Here is a 20,625-nt window from a genome sequence, read left to right as displayed (position 1 = left end):
CAGTCTGGACTGACGGTGAGGAGGACGGGCGGGCGGATGGTGCTGTGTTGACTGCCTGAGCTGGACAGACAGGCAGAGGCCTCTCCTTCACAGTCTAGTGGCAGCAGAGTTCACAGCAAGGTTTCCCAGCTGATACTCGACGGGCACCGTGTGTGGCCCTGCTTTGCCAAACGTCATGTACTTGGCTGGGCTACGATTTCATGCTGGTTCTCAGTGTTGAATTTGTGGAGTGGCTGCATTTGTGGACCACTGCAAACCATCTGGACCAGGTCAGTGACCAGGGTCTGGCGTATTCGTCGACGATGCAGAAGTCAGTAGAGCCGGAGTAGATTCCCGAAGGCTGGCTCCAGAACATTGACATCTGGAATGGTGCCACAGAAGTGTTGCTGCTGCTACTGAGGGACGCTGATTAAGCAGGGGTAACGGCCGTCTGTGATCGATGTCCTTGGCTTGTGGCCTGTTTTTGGCACTTGTGGTCCAATGACACCAGAGCTCATCATGCAGTTCAGTAACCAGCACCTACTCTCTGGCTAAGGTCCCGTTACCATTCTGGGCTCCGATTTCTACTCCAAGTTCTCCTATACTTTTGCCCCATTACATGTCACTGTTTTGTCACGTCAGTAGCTGCTCCTGTGGTTAATACCACTGAAAGTAACAAATTGGGCTGTCTTAACTCTACCTCTCATCCATCTATCTGCCTATGTATCGACAGTGAGCTTCACAGTATGTGACCTGTCTCCTCTGTCAACTATTCTTCTGCATATCTCTTACACCTGTACCCTATGGGCACTACATGGTATGTGACAAAGAGCTCTTTTTTAAGTTGACTGATACACTATGTGATCAAAAGTATCCGGGCACTCCCAAACCGTTCGTTTTTCACGTTAGTTGTATTGAGCTGACACCTACTGCGAGGTACTCCATATCAACGACCTCAGTAGTAATTAGACATCGTTAGAGAGCAGAACGGGGTGCTCTGTGGAACTCGCATACTTCAAACGTGGTCAGGTGATTGAGTGTCACTTGTGTTTGTTATACGTCTGTTCGCGAAATTGCCACACTCCTAAACATCCCTAGGTCCACTGTTTCCGATGTGATAGTGAAGTGGAAACGTGAAGGGACACGTACAACACAAAAGCATACAGGCCGACCTTGTCTGAGACTGCCGACAGTTGAAGAGGGTTAACATGTAACATGCATACATCTATTCAGACCATTACACAGGAATTCCAAACTGCATCAGGATCCATTGCAAGTAATATGATAGCGAGGCGGGAGGCGCTAAAACTTGGATTTCATGGCTGTGCGGCTGCTCATAAGCCACACATAATGCCAGTAAATGCCAAATGAAGCCTCGCTTGGTGTAAGGAGCGTAAACATTGGACGATCAAACAATGGAAAAATGTTGGGCGGCATGACGAATCGTGGTACACAATGTGGCGATCTGATGGCAGGGTGTGGGTATGGCGAATACCCAGTGAACATCATCTGCCAGCTTGTGTAATGCCAACAGTAAAATTTGGAGACGGTCGTATTATGGTGTGGTCTCATTTTTCATGGAGGGGGCTTGCACCCCTTGTTGTTTTACGTGACACTATCACAGCACAGGCCTGCATGGATGTTTTAAGCACCTTCTTGCTTCATACTGTTGAAGAGCAGTTTGGGGATGGCGATTGCATCTTTCAACACGATCGGGCACCTGTTCATAATGCAGGGCCTGTGGCAGAGTGGTTATACGACAATAACGATAATGGACTATCCTGCACAGAGTCCTAACCTGAATCCTATACAACACCTTTGGGATGTTTTGGAATGCCGACTTCGTGCCAGGCCTCACGGCAGCCTCAGTGGAGCACTGCGTGAAGAATGTGATGCCATTCCCCAAGAAACCTTCCTGCACCTGACTGAACATGTGCCTGTGAGAGTGGAAGCTCTCATCAAGGCTAAGGGTGGGCCCACATCATGGTGAATTCCAGAATTACCGATGGAGGGTAACACTAACTTGTAAGTCATTTTCAGCCAGGTGTCCAGATACTTTTGATCACATAGTGTCAGTAAGAGTGGTAGCTAAGTTAAACAAGAGAGAGCCTTGTAGAGGACGCTTCATAAAATATAAAATACTAACCATCAGTCCTGAGTACATTCTGCAGGCAATAATGTTTGTGAAACAAATTCTGGAGTATAATGTATCAAACATTAATGTACATAGGTACAATAAATGGGAAAGGGAAAACTTTCACAGAATTGCAACTAGAAAAGAGGGTGCAGACCACAGTCCACACACAATAGGAACAATCTTTTATAACAAACTACCATCAGACCTCAAGACAGATAAATTGATACCTTGAGGAATAAACTTATGCATTTATTGACAGAGAAAATCTGTTATTCAGTAGAAGATTTCAAGTGGTAATACCCCTTTCGAAAATATTGTGTATACCATAAGTCTATTTTTACAACAAAAAATGATAATTTCTAATCTTCACACATTGTACCAATGCATGCATTTATTTTTCAAGCTCCAGTCTCTCTCTCTGTAAAACAGTGTACATAGCATAAATTTTTTCTCAACAAGGAATGATAATATCTGACCTTCACTATTTATTTCAATGTGTGCACTTATGTGGGTTAACCAAACACCTGTATATGTGAATTGAAATTTCTGACAGTGTCCAAACACCGATTGTTATATGGCCGGCAAACAAACAAATAAGTGAAAATTAAGTTAATACCCATTCTTAAATTGGCATCTTCTATCAATGGTCATCCACTCTTCAAGAAGGGATCAAGTGAGGTCATGGGAAATTATTGACCTATCTCGATTCTCCCAGTCCTATCTAAAGTATTTGAAAAACGTGTTGTTACACAAATCCAAAACTTAACTGCAAAATATTCTGTTATTATAAACAATCAATTTGGTTTTCAGCGCAGGAAAAACACCATAGATACAGTAAACAGTTTCATTGAGAAAATAAGTACATCATTAGACAAGAGAAATAAGGTTGGAGGAATTTTCTGCAACCTCACAAAGGTGTTTGATTCAGTAAACCATGCATTGCTTGTTTACAAACTTAATGGCTTAAATTCTACTTATGAAACAGAAAGCAAAGAGTTAGCATCTCTTCTTATTTTTCTGACTGGAAAAAAAAATTGTCTCAGGGTGTTCCACAAGGCTCCATATTAGGCCCAGTCCTATTTCTCTTCTATGTTAATGATTTACCATTAAATGTCAGCTTCCCATCAGTTCTGTTCACAGATGGTACTTCTGTCTTAGTTGAAGATCAGGGTTCAGAAAAAATTCCCAAATCTGTGGTCAATACCCTCAGTACCTAAGAAACTTGGTTTCAGCTAAATGGATCTAAGACTCAAATGATGCAGTTCAAAAACAAACAGTAAACATGTGAGCAGATCAAGATTGGACACAACAACCAAGGTTTAGAAGAAGTTGACTCAGTCAAATTCTTAGGTTTAAATGTGGACAAAAATTTGAGCTGGCAGGCGCACATTGAATACCTAGCAAGCAAACTGAGCAGATGTGCATTTTCAGTGCTAGTATTATCAACTGCAGCTCATATGGACACACGAAACGTAACTTATACAAGCTACTTCAAATCCATTATTATGTATGGTTACGTTTTTTGGGGTAACTCGAGAAACATAGTACGGATACTAAAAATACAGAAAAAAACATTCGAAATTGTGCACTGCAAATCACAAAGAACCATGTCGACCATTATTTAGAAAACTTAAAATATTAACTCTGCCATCCTTATACATACACTCCTGGAAATTGAAATAAGAACACCGTGAATTCATTGTCCCAGGAAGGGGAAACTTTATTGACACATTCCTGGGGTCAGATACATCACATGATCACACTGACAGAACCACAGGCACATAGACACAGGCAACAGAGCATGCACAATGTCGGCACTAGTACAGTGTATATCCACCTTTCGCAGCAATGCAGGCTGCTATTCTCCCATGGAGACGATCATAGAGATGCTGGATGTAGTCCTGTGGAACGGCTTGCCATGCCATTTCCACCTGGCGCCTCAGTTGGACCAGCGTTCGTGCTGGACGTGCAGACCGCGTGAGACGACGCTTCATCCAGTCCCAAACATGCTCAATGGGGGACAGATCCGGAGATCTTGCTGGCCAGGGTAGTTGACTTACACCTTCTAGAGCACGTTGGGTGGCACGGGATACATGCGGACGTGCATTGTCCTGTTGGAACAGCAAGTTCCCTTGCCGGTCTAGGAATGGTAGAACCATGGGTTCGATGACGGTTTGGATGTACCGTGCACTATTCAGTGTCCCCTCGACGATCACCAGTGGTGTACGGCCAGTGTAGGAGATCGCTCCCCACACCATGATGCCGGGTGTTGACCCTGTGTGCCTCGGTCGTATGCGGTCCTGATTGTGGCGCTCACCTGCACGGCGCCAAACACGCATACGACCATCATTGGCACCAAGGCAGAAGCGAATCTCATCGCTGAAGACGACACGTCTCCATTCGTCCCTCCATTCACGCCTGTCGCGATACCACTGGAGGCGGGCTGCACGATGTTGGGGCGTGAGCGGAAGACGGCCTAACGGTGTGCGGGACCGTAGCCCAGCTTCATGGAGACGGTTGCGAATGGTCCTCGCCGATACCGCAGGAGCAACAGTGTCCCTAATTTGCTGGGAAGTGGCGGTGCGGTCCCCTACGGCACTGCGTAGGATCCTACGGTCTTGGCGTGCATCCGTGCGTCGCTGCGGTCCGGTCCCAGGTCGATGGGCACGTGCACCTTCCGCCGACCACTGGCGACAACATCGATGTACTGTGGAGACCTCACGCCCCACGTGTTGAGCAATTCGGCGGTACGTCCACCCGGCCTCCCGCATGCCCACTATACGCCCTCGCTCAAAGTCCGTCAACTGCACATACGGTTCACGTCCACGCTGTCGCGGCATGCTACCAGTGTTAAAGACTGCGATGGAGCTCCGTATGCCACGGCAAACTGGCTGACACTGACGGCGGCGGTGCACAAATGCTGCGCAGCTAGCGCCATTCGATGGCCAACACCGCGGTTCCTGGTGTGTCCGCTGTGCCGTGCGTGTGATCATTGCTTGTACAGCCCTCTCGCAGTGTCCAGAGCAAGTATGGTGGGTCTGACACACCGGTGTCAATGTGTTCTTTTTTCCATTTCCAGGAGTGTATATGAGATTATTATATTTTTGTACACCAGACATGAATTATTTGAGGGAAACCATTTTGTCCATTCACTTGATACTAGAAACAAAGAAAATTTTATGCTCCCCACCCACCGCATCAAACTGTATGCCCATGGACCTCAATACATGAGAATGAAAATTTGTAATAAATCGAAAGGGAACAAGTTGATGCAGATGAATTTAGCTTAACTTTAAAGAAAGCTGTATGAGGTACTGACACTGAAGCGTTGTTACTCATTGGATGAATTCATGCAGGATAAACTGGAAATTTGAACTGGGTGCAATGTGTTACATTTCAAGAAATATTCTTATAGCATTATTATTTATTGTAGTGCTATTATTATTTATTGATGAAAAAATCATTGTAACTGTATTATAGAATGGATTGCAAATGTACATCATGAGATGAATAAAACTCAATTCACAATTCATTATCTAGCAGGACTGACAGGAGAGACAAAATAGATTGAAAAGATAATGTCAATTTCTTCATTAAGCCATAGTAAATTTGTTGCATTTGTAGTCAGTATACTGCTGACAGATGCTGAAGCTGATAAGGGTGGTTGCCTATTCTCATGCTATGTTATAATGGGATTGAATGTCAGTTTGTGGGTATAATTTAAATGAGAAACTTATTTTGGTAATACCTGGGAAACTTAGAATGCAGATACTTAGAAATTTTATAGAAGGACAAGTCATAAAGATCTGTTTTCAGTTTACAGTTCTAATTTCTAAACATGCAAAACTTACTGTGTAAAATCTTCTAGTGGAATTACTGTTGCTGTTTAATGTCTTTGTTCCTATCATAAATATAAATCTTGGAACGTCAATTTCTCCAGTGAGAAAATGGTAAGATGTTTCATTATGCTGTGAACAAATTTCACATATCCTACGGATTGATAATCTGTGGATGATGATGTCTCTTGTGAAATTGCATCTAGCCCTGAATAAAATTCAGAAGATAGAAAATTTGGATGCCTTGGTAAATCTGAAAGAATTAGATCTATCCTTCAACTACATAGATTATACAGGGTACTTGCATAATTTGACTAAGCTTGAAATCTTCACCATCTACAACAATAGCATTTCAAAGATGGAGAATATGGACTTTTTACTCAATCTTAGGCTTTTCAGCATTGGAAAAAACAAATTAGTGGACTGGGACAATGTAAGGTTTGTTTGAAGAAAATAAACTACATGCTCATAATTAATTTGGAGCTTGATGTTGGGTAGAGTGTAGTAGCATCAAAGCACACCTCAGTAAAGTAAATGTTAAATTCCGTAAATCTCTATACAAATTTTAGTATTATACCAGATCATATTGGCTGCAGCATTGCTACAGATTGAGTTTTACAATATGGCATTTATTTTTCCATAAAGTCAAATACCTGCTTTTTAAAATTTGTTACTTTTATTTGCTTACTAGTTCAGTAGTACATATAGCTGTTCACATATGCCCTACTGTAGCTGTATTTCTGTAACTGTGGGTTGAACTCAGTAAATGAATAACTTCTTGATTCAGTTTGAGAATGGAAATTCCTAGATAGAATATAAACAATGATATTATTTACAACAGTAATCTACAATCTTAATTGCCAATAAAAAATGTCAGCCTTAAGTTGCCAGTCGCCTCCTAATAAGAGGAATGGAGATCAGCCAAAGAGGATAAGGACACACTCCTGCTCTTGGAGTGACAAACTGCACTTAAGAGGTGAAAGAAATCAACAGCATGCAGGTGCAGAAAGCAACTGAGGAAACTATTGTATTAATGACACAGAAAATATATCCACAAGAAATGTGGTCTCTAATTTGGTAAAGGGCTGCATCAAACCCAGGAAGGCAAGAGAGTGATGGAGGGGAAGGGGGTGTCGTCACAGGTGCAGTTGCAATTTGGTTATCTAAAAGCTTCCAGTGAAACAAAAATTTGATTTTCAACATTTCATGCAGCTATTGACCACATGCCATCTTCAGGACCCATGTTCACTTCGTGTATAGACATTCAGATATATCGATATTGGCATCCTGGAGCCACCCATATCTAAATGTTAAGCAAAGTAACTGTATATGGCTATTTGGCTGCAATTTTATTAAATAAAATATCTGGATACAGCGAATTCGTATATTCCTTGAGTCAGCATAATTCATGGCACACAAGTTATTCAAACTGTATTCATCCAGTCTTTGAGAATGAGAGCACTTAATGACTCCTAACAAACTTTACACTTAAAGCTACACTTTTAAAAAAACTTTTTCTTACTGACACACTACATTTCTGCTGCTTAGGTAGTGAAAGTGCAGCATCAGGCACAGCGTTTTAATTTATTACTTCTTTCCTGTTAATTCACAACACACTCTGCAGACAATATCCACATATAGCACTGACGTTACCTGCAATGTTATTCCATTGTATGATACACAGTTTGGAAGATATGGTATTTTATGCATGAGAATTCAAATCTTTAAAGGTTCAGGAGTCTGTTCAGGTCTATGCTATTTCAAACAGTAGACCAGTTATATCTTCATTTGGAAAGGAAAGTCTCAACACTATCCAGATAGGTACCATTCTCTGCTGCAATAAACAAAGTGCCGAGTATTCTGAAGTGCCTTAATCACAAGTCGTGAGGAGCAAAAAGAGCGATTCCAGTTTTAGCTTTCAAGTAATTTATGCTGGGTATTAGGTATATGATATGCAGAACAGCAACACCTTCATTGTACTTCAGGTCACACAGAATTTTTATTCAGAAGGAATTGTAATGAAACTAAACAAGTCATGCCTTTGAAAGATAAATGTAATGTTCTTTGGAATTAAGTGTGCATCGCAATGAAACAATATTGATTTCTTCCAAGATCAGTAATAAAGAATAACATATTTTTAGAGAACCAAGCTGTGCCAAAGCAAAATAAGGCTCACAACAAAATTATCATGACACTATATGAAAAGAAGGCATCACTTTGAGCTTACAAACAAGAGTATAGTATGAAACTGGACCTGGTTCCGTCATTTTCTAGTTTTTTAATCTCTTCCTTCAAAAACTATCTAGTGATTGATGAGCTTTTGTTTTTAAAAACATAAAATATATCCTATCATAAGAATCATTATATGTAAGACTTCCTGCCCTGTGATACATAACATCCATGTGCTTTTCACATTTGGATTAATTATTAATGTAACACACAACAACACTGGTGTAATATTCCACAATATTTATTATTTGTTAGCTGAAGCAGTTTTTGGCTGTAGCACTACCATCAGGTACAAAGATAAATATGTGGTTGTTGGATCAAAAATTTTAAACTAGTGCATCTACATACTATCTCCATATCCAGAGACAAAACATGTTAATGCTAGAATTAAGAATAAAACTGTAGGAATTATTCCAGTGTAAATGCAATTTAAGATTATTTAACTACAATAAAACATGTGACACATTAACTAATAAACTGCAGACAAATTACAACAGTTGTACATAGAAAAAAATAATTGAGGAATAAACTTTGGTGACATATTCCAAAGATGTGTCTAAACAAAATAATCTTGTTTTTAATAGTTCCTAAATTACAAACAGATAAGATATAGTAGTGATATTGAACAGGTGACTGAAGCAGCTGTGACTATAAAAAGTAAATTTTTTTAATGTGACCAAGGGAATTATAGTACCTTTAATAAAGGAAACTGGGACATGTGAGTAAGACGGGTAATTTACAACATGACCTGAATGGGATTACGATTAATACCTGCAATTAGAAGTGGGAAGTAAGGGAACTGTGTCTGGTCATTCAGTATGAAGCTTCATTTGTGGATATATATATATATTAATTTCCATTACTTCAAGGTAGTTCATCCTCCATAAAGGACAGAAAGCAAACTATCCTCCATAAAGGAAGGAAGATTGTGATGAAGCACACTGTGACATATTTTCCCTCCTCTTGTTTTGCCATTTGCCTTTTTCAATTCGTTTTTTTTTCACTTTTAACTAATTGACATTAACATATGTGAATATAATCTGTATTTTCATAATAGAGAAAGTTTGACCCTCAGTTTTAAAGAATATAACACCAGATTTAATTTTGTGCTTAGTTTTATGCATGTAATTGAGTTTCTAATTTATTTTGACTATTGCTAGTTAGTATCTTTTGTTATAGGGTAAATCAGTGATTGTTCTGTAACGTAAATTCTGTTGTTGACATATAAACAAATATAAATTCTGTACTAATTACAAATGTTTGGAAGAGGAAATGTTAGCAATCTTAAAGTATCTATTTGACTGTATTCGAAAACAAGTTAGCAAAGCAAGCCCTTATTACATTTCAAAGTAATTAACAGTTTTGTCGAAAGTATTGTTTGGTAATTATCTTTGTTGTTTTCATCATTTAAACAAATAATTCGGCTTAACTCTTTCAGGAGAAGAAACTCTCAAAAAGACGGAATTTTTCGATGTATTGAGTTAACTTAATGAGTTAAGTTTTAATAGTAATTTCTGTAAATTTAACTTTAAACAATGTGTACTTTCAGGGCCTGTTATTGTGATAATATATAAGGGCCCGATTTTTGGTCACGAGACAGTCAGTCGACAGCCGAGTGTCAGACGATAATCCTGCATTGTTTAGAACAACAACGTATCAACTTAACAGTGTAATAAGCGTTACACAATTAGGCCGTGTGTTAAAGCAGTGACAGTGTCTGCTCCATACGTACCTTTCTATTCTTCAAGGACTGTGAACTTTGTGGTTAGGCTTTTACTGCTTGTAGATGTTCAACAGTAAACTATTGTAGTGGATGGTTCGTCTGCTATCTATTAATGAGGCTTATCGAAAGTTTAAACACTAGTAGTGCACTGGTCATATAACTGTGTATTATTAGGGGGTTGTGAAGAGTGTAATTAAAGTACTGTGAAATGCAACTGTGCACCTGTCGGCTACTTTATTTACAGTAGTCAGTGTCGGGATCCACAACCCATTTTTCAACCGGTGTAGCAACACAGTACGTCGACACCGAGGACATCAAACAAACGAAGGAACAAGCAAGAGGAACAGCTAGAAGATGAACTACCCTCATAAAGAAAAGAGGATTAACTGTGAACTTAAGCTTAGTATTGAATGACCATACACAGCTCTCTTACTTGCCACTTCCAGTTGCAGATATTACTCATAATCCCATCCAGGCCATGTTGTAAATCACCCCTCTTACTAACATGCCCAACTTTCCCACGTTTCAGTTACTATAATTTCCCTTGTGTTAAAAAAAAATTTACTCTGCACTGCTGTATCCTGGTACTGTGAGTGCGCCAGCCGTAGCGTCGCCGTGCGTGTGTACTCGTATCGACTGCCCACTGTATCGGCGCGGGCCGACCACTAGTGGGCGCCTGTAAAAACTGTGCACACAGCGCGGTCTCCATCGTGCCGTCTACCAGTGACTCGCACCTGTATATGCACGCAGCAACACTGACTGACTCAGTGTTCTTCTAGTTTGTACCGCTAACAACTGTTGTTCTGTGTCTTGTTATGTGTGGAGTCGTGAGATGCTTATTTCTGTTATTATGCAGAGCCTAATGAAGAAAGCCACATTTCAGTTACTTGATCGGTTTCATGTGTTACTTGGTTACTACACGATTGATGACGAGTTCAGGATGGTTTCTGCGTGTGCAGTCTCGAAGAGTGGTTTCACCAGGTTTACTTATTATGGACGCCGTGCTACCGGCCCTGATTGAACAGCTTACTTTGGCAGTGACCACTTTGTCGCTTCCATTAACAGATGGTACCGTTCCACCGGTCCAGTCACCCACTTTGCCTCAGTATAATGACTCAGCGGAGGATTGGGCAGCTTACGAAAAAGGAATCGGACATCATTTTTTAGCTTTCGGTGTGACAGACTCGAATTTGTGCAAAGCCCCCTTTCGCTCATAGATTCCACGTAAGGTGTATCAATTACTGTGTCAGCTTGCCCCTTTACAAAAACTAGAGATCTTACTTTAGATCACGGGTGTAGTTTATTGTCCAGTTCACCATCACAAATGAATGCATCTTATAGCGGTGCAAGTTGAATTGTACCGATGTTGAAAGAAAGCGAAACAATCATACAGGGTCTGGGCAGCTGAATTCATAGCCATAGCTGTAAATGTCAGTTCATTACTGATGCCCATAATAAGTCTTAGGCAGACTCTGCGGTGCGTGATGCAATTATCTGTTTAGCTCTGGATGAGGAAGTGCACCAGAAGGCTTTACTCTGTTAAAAAAAACGTTGACAGGAGTGTAAATATCACAGTCTTTTGATGTTTGTCAGACAGCCGGGGATGAAATTGGAATATGGGGTGATTTGGCAGTAGCGTCGCAAGATGTGCCCACCAGAACGACAGATAGCTTGCACGATGAAGTGGCAGTACAGATGCGGGCCCAGTGCGTGGCAGACCAAGGCTGGCCACAACAGCCGCGGTCACCACAGAGACAGCATCAGTGTTCCCTGTTTCCATCTTGGCCCTCCTATTTTGTCGAGCTTGAATGTTCGGCGTGCCCTGAGTCTTGGGCTGCTTGTAAAGCTTGAGAGAAGAAGGACCACATCACCTCTGTGTCTCTTTCAGCAAAGGTTGCTCAGTATATGGACATGGATGTAATCTGTGCAACCCCAATGCCACAGTGTCACTTGACAAAAGGTCTCTTCCTAAAGACTGGAAAGAAGCACTGATCACACCAATATTCATGAAAGGAAATAGGAGTAACCCATTGAATTACAGACTCATATTACTGACCTCAATTTGCAGTAGAATTTTGGAGCATGTATGTATACCTTGAAGAAACTGACTTATTGATACATAACCAACACGGATTCAGAAAATATCGTTCTTGTGCAATTCCCATGAAGTAATGAGTGCTGTCGACAAGGGATCTCAGATCCATTCCATATTCCTAGATTTCCAGAAGGCTTTTGATACCGTTCCTCACAAGCGACTATTAATCAAATTTCATGCATTTGCAGTAGCGCCTCAGTTCTGTGACTGGATTCGTGATTTCCTCTCAGAGAGATCACAGTTCGCAGTGATAGACGGTAAATCATCGACTAGAACAGAAGTGATATCTGGCGTTCCGCAAGGTAGTGTCATAGGCCCTCTGCTGTTCCTGATTTAAATAATGACATAGGTGATAATCTGAGCAGCCCCCTTAGATTCTTTGCAGAAGATGCTGTATGTTACCGTCTAGTAAAATCATCAGACGATCAATTCCAGTTACAAAATTATCTAGAGAGAATTTCTGTATGGTGCGAAAAGTGGCAATTGGCACTAAACAAATAAAAGTGCGAGGTCATCCACATGCGTACTAAAAGAAATCCGATAAATTTTGGGTATACTATAAATCGCACAAATCTAAGGGCTGTCAGTTACCAGCAACTTAATTTTGAAAGACCACATAGATAATATTGTGGGGAAGGCGAAACAAAGACTGCACTTTGTTGGCAGAACACTTAGAAGATGCGACAAACCCACTACAGAGAAAACCTACATTACACTTGTGCGCGGTGTGGGATCCTTAATAGGTAGGATTGACAGAGGACATCGAAAAGTGAAAAGAAGGGCAGCTCGTTTCGTGTTATCGCGCTATAGGGGCGAGAGTGTCATTGATAACGATACACGAGTTGGGGTGGCAGTCCCTGAAACAAAGGCGGTTTTCTCTGCGGCGAAATCTATTTACGAAATTTCAATCACCAACTTTCTCTTCCGAATGCGAAAATATTTTGTTGAGACACACCTACATAGAGAGAAATGATCATCATAATAAAATAAGGTGAATTCAGAGCTCGAACGGAAAGATTTAGGTGTTCCTTTTTCCCACGCGCCATTCGAGAGTGGAATGGTAGAGAACCCTCTGCCCGGCACTTAAGTGTGAATTGCAGATTAACCATGTAAATGTAGATAAGCTTGCGAGTTCTTTCAACTTGTTTGTTGAGATAAGTGTTTTCACCAAGTGCTCCGTCTACTGTGATGTTATTGAATTCTCACACCTATGTCAGTTTAGGCTCGTCACCGTTCACGCCAATCACGTGGAAGCTGATTAGTTATAACAAACAGAACATTATTGCGTTGTTGGGACAATTTACGGCATCTGCCTCTTAGCAGTCAGTGGTTTGTTTCATTACAGTTTTGGTGGTCACTGATGCCGGTGCTGAGAACTTGTCTGGTAGTGACGCATTTAAGGCATCTGGATTCTCTGTCACCACCGCAGTTCACCTTATATCGGATTAGGTACTGTACTCTCAATTGGAAACACTGAATGAGGAGTTTTTGGACTTGTTTTGGAAGGTGGAAGGTGTGTTACCAATTTTTCTGTTCATATTTCTTTTGAAATCCACATTTTTGTCATTCACGTCCTATTCCTGTCATCCTGAAAGATCAAATGAAAGCAGAATTGTACAGGCTTCAGTCTGTGGAATTGGTACAATCTGTTATGGATGGTGAATGGTCGTCTCCTCTGGTTACAGTTCGGAAGCCGTTGGGGAAACTTTGCCTCTGTGGCAACTTCAGTTCTGCTGTCAACACACAGTCAGTCGTGGGTACGTACCCTCTCCCTCACTAGGAGGAACTGTTGGCACAAATATCGTGTGGCCAATAATTTTCCAAAAGTGATGTGTCTACAGCATATGTGCAGGTTTCTGTGGACGAAGAGTCTCGGCTAGTTCTGGTTTCGAATACTTTTGGTCTCTGGCAATATTTGCACCTACCTTTTTCATGTGGCTGCTATTTTCCAACGACTTTTAGAGCAACTGACTATGCCTGTTCCGGCTTGCATTGATTATTTGTATGATGATATTGATGTCACGAACTCCTCCACAACTGATCACTCGAAAAATTTGTGAACTTTGTTTTCTGTCTTACCGTCTGCAGGCTTAACAGTGTAACCTCGTGAAATCTCAGTTTTTTCCAACCTTCTACGGTTTATTTTGTGTTCAAGGTCTTGCCAGGCCACACCTCCACATCTTTATGAACCTTCCACATCTTTATTCTTCATGTCTACATATTTGTTTTTCAGCCTAGTCAACACGGAGACGAACACATTTCTCCTAACAAGCGACCAGTCTGTTAAGGGCTTCACTGTAGAATGCTGTAACTTTGTTGACAGAGCCACAATCTCACCTCTGCTTGCAGCGCTTCGCCATTATCAAAGTGAAATCTGGGTGTTCTTCAAGTTTTGGAAGAAGGTGAAAATCGTATGGGGCCAAGTCGGGACTGTATGGAGGATGACCGGTGACGGTGAATCCAAGGCGTCGTCCTGCTGCAGCTGTCGCAGCGCTCGTGTGTGCTCTGGCACTGTCATACATGTGTGGACGAATTCTTCTACGGTTGTTCAACGGTTGGAAACTCAATTACAGCCCGCTGTTTATATCGTGCACTGACAGTTACGCTACACAATGTCACGTTACGCGCTAAAATTCGGAGCCCTCTAGCGCCAGGGGGTTGCAATTTGTGTCAGCGAAATGGGGAAGTCGACCGAGTAGTATGTCTGGTACATCAACCCATCTTGTGAACAGAATTAAAAATTCGGAGACATTGCTTTCCAGCACACTCTCAAGCTCTGCGCAACGCTGGACTGCTGAAAATAATAAGTCAGTACATGCTTATTTAATTAGTTATAGAGTGCAATACTGTAAAGCGTTAACCACTTTTATTTGACAAAACCAGCTATTACATTAGTGGAAAACAGTGTGAAATAACTTCTAAATGACTATACAGATTGGAAATAATACTATACCAGCAAGCAGTTGCAAGACAATTTCAATCATTCCACAAAATTCAGGAACAGTTTACTTGCAAAAAAAGCTAGGTGATGTAGAATCAATATCTTGAATGTGCTGGAGTGTAATATGATGTCATGTGTGATGAACATTGCCTTCTTGCCATTACCATGTATTTACCCCAACTGAAGATGCCATTGTTTCAGAAGACAATTTCGGATACTCTTCAGAAAACATGACACTGAAAGTTAATTCGTATTATATACAGCCAAAGTGCCTATTAACTTTCTTTATGTCAATTCTACTCAATTTCCTTTTGTGCCCAATGGAAGCAAATTCATCCTGTAAAACAGAAGTTCTCACATTATTACAGTGACAGATACGATGTCCAGTAAATCTTATTTTATAGATCTTTTTAAATTAAATTTTACATTAGTCGATAGAGAATCCATTCATACTAAAATTCCAAAATTAGTTCCTAACCCCTACAATACAGTAAATGACAGTATGATACTTTGACGGCATCCTTGTATGTCATGGAATCGATAGACACCAGTGAATGCATTCACAGTTCTTATTAACAGCTGTTTCATATCAGTTGGCATTTGTCACGTGAAAATAGCTCATAAAAAAATCTGTATGGTCATAGAGTATATTGAAGAAAAGTAGAGTCGTCTTAGAAACCATATTCTGTTCAATTTTCTGGGAGTGACATATAATTATCATGGATGCCAGAGATAATTGAGATAGAGCTTCATCATGTTGAAAATTAGTGTTATAATATAAAAAACGTATGTTAACATATGTTAACATAAACATAAAATAAATACAAAAAACGTATGTTAATATAAAAAAAACGTTACCATACGCTTTTTATATTAACATATGTGAACATACATTTTATTATATTTATTTTATGGTTATGTTAACATACGTTTTTTATATTTATTTTATGTTTATGTTAACATACGTTTTCATGTTTATTTTTATGTTAATGTTATTGTTTAGCTTAACATCCAAAATTAGTTTAAAGTTTGTTTAACATATGGCTGTGTACTGTCATTTCGAATTTAATTGATCTTTGTTTATAGTGTAATTAATTTATCATAGTTTAAAGTTTAATTAATTTATCTTTGTTCCAAGTTTAATCAATTTATGCAGAAAATAAAGCAAATTTTGCTAATATTTTGGTCTCGCAAAATGCGACCTCAAAAAGTAGTTTAAAGTTTGCTTAATATTTGTTTAACATTTATTTGTTTACTGTATTTTCGAATTTAATTGATCTTTGTTCTAAGTTTAATTAATTTATCTTTGTTTTAGGACTACCTAAACTATTGTAAAATAAATAAAAATTTTGATAGCACTAAAACAGTGCTACATAAACATATTGTAAAATATATAATAATTTAAAACCTTCTTCTATAAATTTGTCCACCATTGTGTTCTTTTAGAACTTATTAAGGTGGAAAATCATCTTCATAAGGTTTATCGCTACCTTCTTTTCCGCTTTCGCTTTCTTCGTTAGAATCGAAATCGTTTTCTTCCAAATAACATTTGTTAATTGCTTTAAGAATCTTGTTTATCTATCTGTTTCTACTCCGTTTATTTAAATCTTTTAATCCTACAAAAGCATCTTTTTGTTTGTCATAAACTGTAATTTTTACACAACCAATTTTAAGTAAAACTAAATCTAAACATTTTATTTGGTATTCTTCATCTAACAAACTATTTAATTTTTCTCTTGTATCTTGGTAACGGATTTCATTCATAAAAAATAGATCTATAATTTTAGCATTTCTGTCTTCTTCCATAAACTATTATAGGTTTTTAATAAGTTGGAGAAAGATTGATTTTAAAATTAAACAATATAAACTAGATTCATTAAAAATATAGTGTTTTTTTATTATCTTTTAACCCTGTCTGGCATACAGGTCTCAAATTTACTAATAAGTAAGTATCATCTGAATCTACATTCTTTCTAATTTTATTTGTTTACATAACTAAGGAAACAGATGTATTTGTTTACATAACTAATAAAACAGATGTATTTGCTTACAAATATAGTTCTTTTTCATTATATGTTGGACCTAAGGGTCTAGATAAATATAAATTAAATAACAAACATAAGTCTTTCTTTAAGGTGTTGTTTCAATTTTATCGAGTTTATACTTTAATCTTGTAATTTAGATATATATTTTTATTCTTAATTTCTTCTTGCAACCAATAACAATCTGGTATATTTTCTGTGTTTAATTTATTGTTGTTGTATACAATTATCTTTGTGTTTCACATAACTAAGGAAACATGTATTTGTTTATATAACTAAGTAAATTAATTATTCCTAAAGATGTATTTATTTACATAACTAAGTAAACAGATGTGCCGAGCAAGGTGGCGCAGTAGCTAGCACACTGGACTCGCATTTGGGAGGAGGACTGTTCAATCCTGCATCTGGCCATCCTGATTTAGGTTTTCCATGATTCCCTAAATCGCTCCAGGCAAATGCCAGGATGGTTCCTCTTCCTTCCCTAATCCAATGAGACCAATGACCTTGCTGCCTGGTCTCCTTCCTCAAAAACAACTCAACTCAAACAGATGTATTTGTTTGCAAAAATCGTGGATTTTTCATTGCCTTTTAATATGTTCAAATTGGATGGGTTTAAATTTCTAATAATTTTTATCATCTTCATCATAAGTTAAAATTTTTTATCATTAATTTTATAACAACATTAATAATTGATTTGTTATACATCTAACTTAAAAAATATTAATAATCAAATTGTTAGTTTAATCTTTCTTATAATTATATCTAATATTGCTCTTTATTACTTCAACAATAAATTTATTAAAATTTTCATTTTAATAACCTCACATTGTATTTGTTTTTATCTTCTATATACATATTATAATCTTGTATTTTTATGTCATTTATTAGACAACTGGGAATCATACCACAGCAAAAAACATAGATTTGGGTAATCTATTTTAGTTTTTGATTTTCAGATCTTCTTAATTTTGTACAATCTCTACAAATTGATAGTATCTTTCCATGATTTCTTGCAAAACAATCTAAATTCTTTTTAATATTACATAAATTGCATATTTTTAAACTGTTGCCCACACAATTTTGTACATTTTGTTCTTTGTAATCCATACAGTTTTGTTCATTTTGTTGTTTTCTGTCTTGCATTTCTTCCATACTATTATGCATATAAGAGATTTTAATAGAATATCTGCTAATATGGTCATTATTTAAACACTTTTTACAAATTGATCTAGGTCTACCAAATTTTTTTTCCATATTCTAAATTTTTTTTGTTTGAATAATATTTATTAAGTTTATCATTATTTATAGACTTTTTACAAATCCATCTTGGTTTATCTAACTTTGTTCCATATTCTGTAATGTCTTCAACTATACAGCATTTATCACATTTCTTTTGCTCTATGTTCTCCATTTAATACATAAAAAATTAATAGTGTTGTCCATTTGTTGTTATCTTTTTAGTTTTTAATAAAATTTACTTTTGTTAACTAATACATTTTAATATAATTTACTTACATTCACAATGCGAAATTTTTAAAATTATATACTTTTATTAACTAATTTATTTTATTTTCTTAATGTTGTCCATTTTTTCCTTTCCATTTATATTTTTATAAAAGTTACTTTTGTTAACTAATATATTTACTTACATTAACAATACAAATTACCTTTATTAACTAATTCTTTTTTTAATTTTTTATTGTTGTTCATTTTTGTTGTCCATTTATATTTTTATAAAATTTACTTTTGTTAACAAATACATTTTACTTACATTAACAATACAATTTACCTTTGTTAACTAATTCATTTTTTATTTTCTAAATGTAGTCAATTTTTTGCTGTCCATTTATATTTTTATAAAATTTACATTTGTTAACTAATACATTTTACTTAAATTAACAACATAATTTGCCTTTGTTAAGTAATTCATTTTTTTATTTTTTATTGTTGTCCATTTTTTGCTTTCCATTTACATTTTTATAAAATTTACTATTGTTAACTAATACATTTTACTTACATTAACAACACAATTTACCTTTGTTAACTAATTCATTTTTTATTTTCTAAATGTAGTCAATTTTTTGCTGTCCATTTATATTTTTATAAAATTTACATTTGTTAACTAATACATTTTACTTACATTGACAATACAATTTACCTTTGTTAACTAATTCATTTTTTATTTTTTATTGTTGTCCATTTTTTGCTTTCCATTTACATTTTTATAAAATTTTGCTATTGTTAACTAATACATTTTACTTACATTAACAATAGAATTTACCTTTGTTAACTAATTCATTTTTAAATTTTTTATTGTTGTCCATTTTCTGTTGACCATTTATATTTTTATAAAATTTGCATTTGTTAACTAATACACTTTACTTACTTTAACAATACATTTTACCTTGGTTAACTAATTCATTTTTTTATGATTGTATTGTTGTCCATTTATATTTTAGTAAAAATTTAATATTGTTGTTGTTGTTGTGGTCTTCAGTCCTGAGACTGGTTTGATGCAGCTCTCCATGCTACTCTATCCTGTGCAAGCTGCTTCATCTCCCAATATGTACTGCAGCCTTCTGAATCTGTTTAGTGGATTCATCTCTTGGTCTCCCCCTACGATTTTTACCCTCCACACTGCCCTCCAAAACTAAATTGGTGATCCCTTGATGCCTCAGAATATGTCCTACCAACCGATCCCTTCTTCTTGTCAAGTTGTGCCACAAACTCCTCTTCTCCCCAATCCTATTCAATACCTCCTCATTAGTTATGTGATCTACCCATCTAATCTTCTGCATTCTTCTGTAGCACCACATTTCAAAAGCTTCTATTCTCTTCTTGTCCAAACTATTTATCGTCCATGTTTCACTACCATACATGCCTACACTCCATACAAATACTTTCAGAAACGACTTCCTGACACTTAAATCTATACTCGATTTTAACAAATTTCTCTTCTTCAGAAACGCTTTCCTTGCCATTGCCAGTCTACATTTTATATCCTTTCTACTTCGACCATCATCAGTTATTTTGCTCCCCAAATAGCAAAACTCCTTTACTATTTTAAGTGTCTCATTTCCTAATCTAATTCCCTCAGCATCACCCAACTTAATTCGACTACATTCCATTATCCTCGTTTTGCTTTTGTTGATGTTCATCTTATATCCTCCTTTCAAGACACTGTCCATTCCATTCAACTGCTCTTCCAAGTCCTTTGCCGTCACCTGACAGAATTACAATGTCATAGGCAAACCTCAAAGTTTTTATTTCTTCTCCATGGATTTTAATACCTGCTTCGAATTTTTCTTTTGTTACCTTTACTGCTTGCTCAATATACAGATTGAATAGCATCGGGGAGAGGCTACAACCCTGTCTCGCTCCCTTCCCAACCACTGCTTCCCTTTCATGTCTCTTGACTCTTATAACTGCCATCTGGTTTCTGTACAAATTGTAAACAGCCTTTCGCTCCCTGTATTTTACCTCTGCCACCTTCAGAATTTGAAAGAGAGTATTCCAGTCAACATTGCCAAAAGCTATCTCCAAGTCTACAAATGCTAGAAATGTAGGTCTGCCTTTTCTTAATCTAGCTTCTAAGATAAGTTGTAGGGTCAGTTTTGCCTCATGTGTTCCCATATTTGTATGG

The sequence above is a fragment of the Schistocerca cancellata genome, chromosome 1 (genome assembly GCF_023864275.1).
Source record: "Schistocerca cancellata isolate TAMUIC-IGC-003103 chromosome 1, iqSchCanc2.1, whole genome shotgun sequence".
NCBI lineage: Eukaryota > Metazoa > Arthropoda > Insecta > Orthoptera > Acrididae > Schistocerca > Schistocerca cancellata.
Note: the sequence above shows the minus strand (reverse complement) of the source record.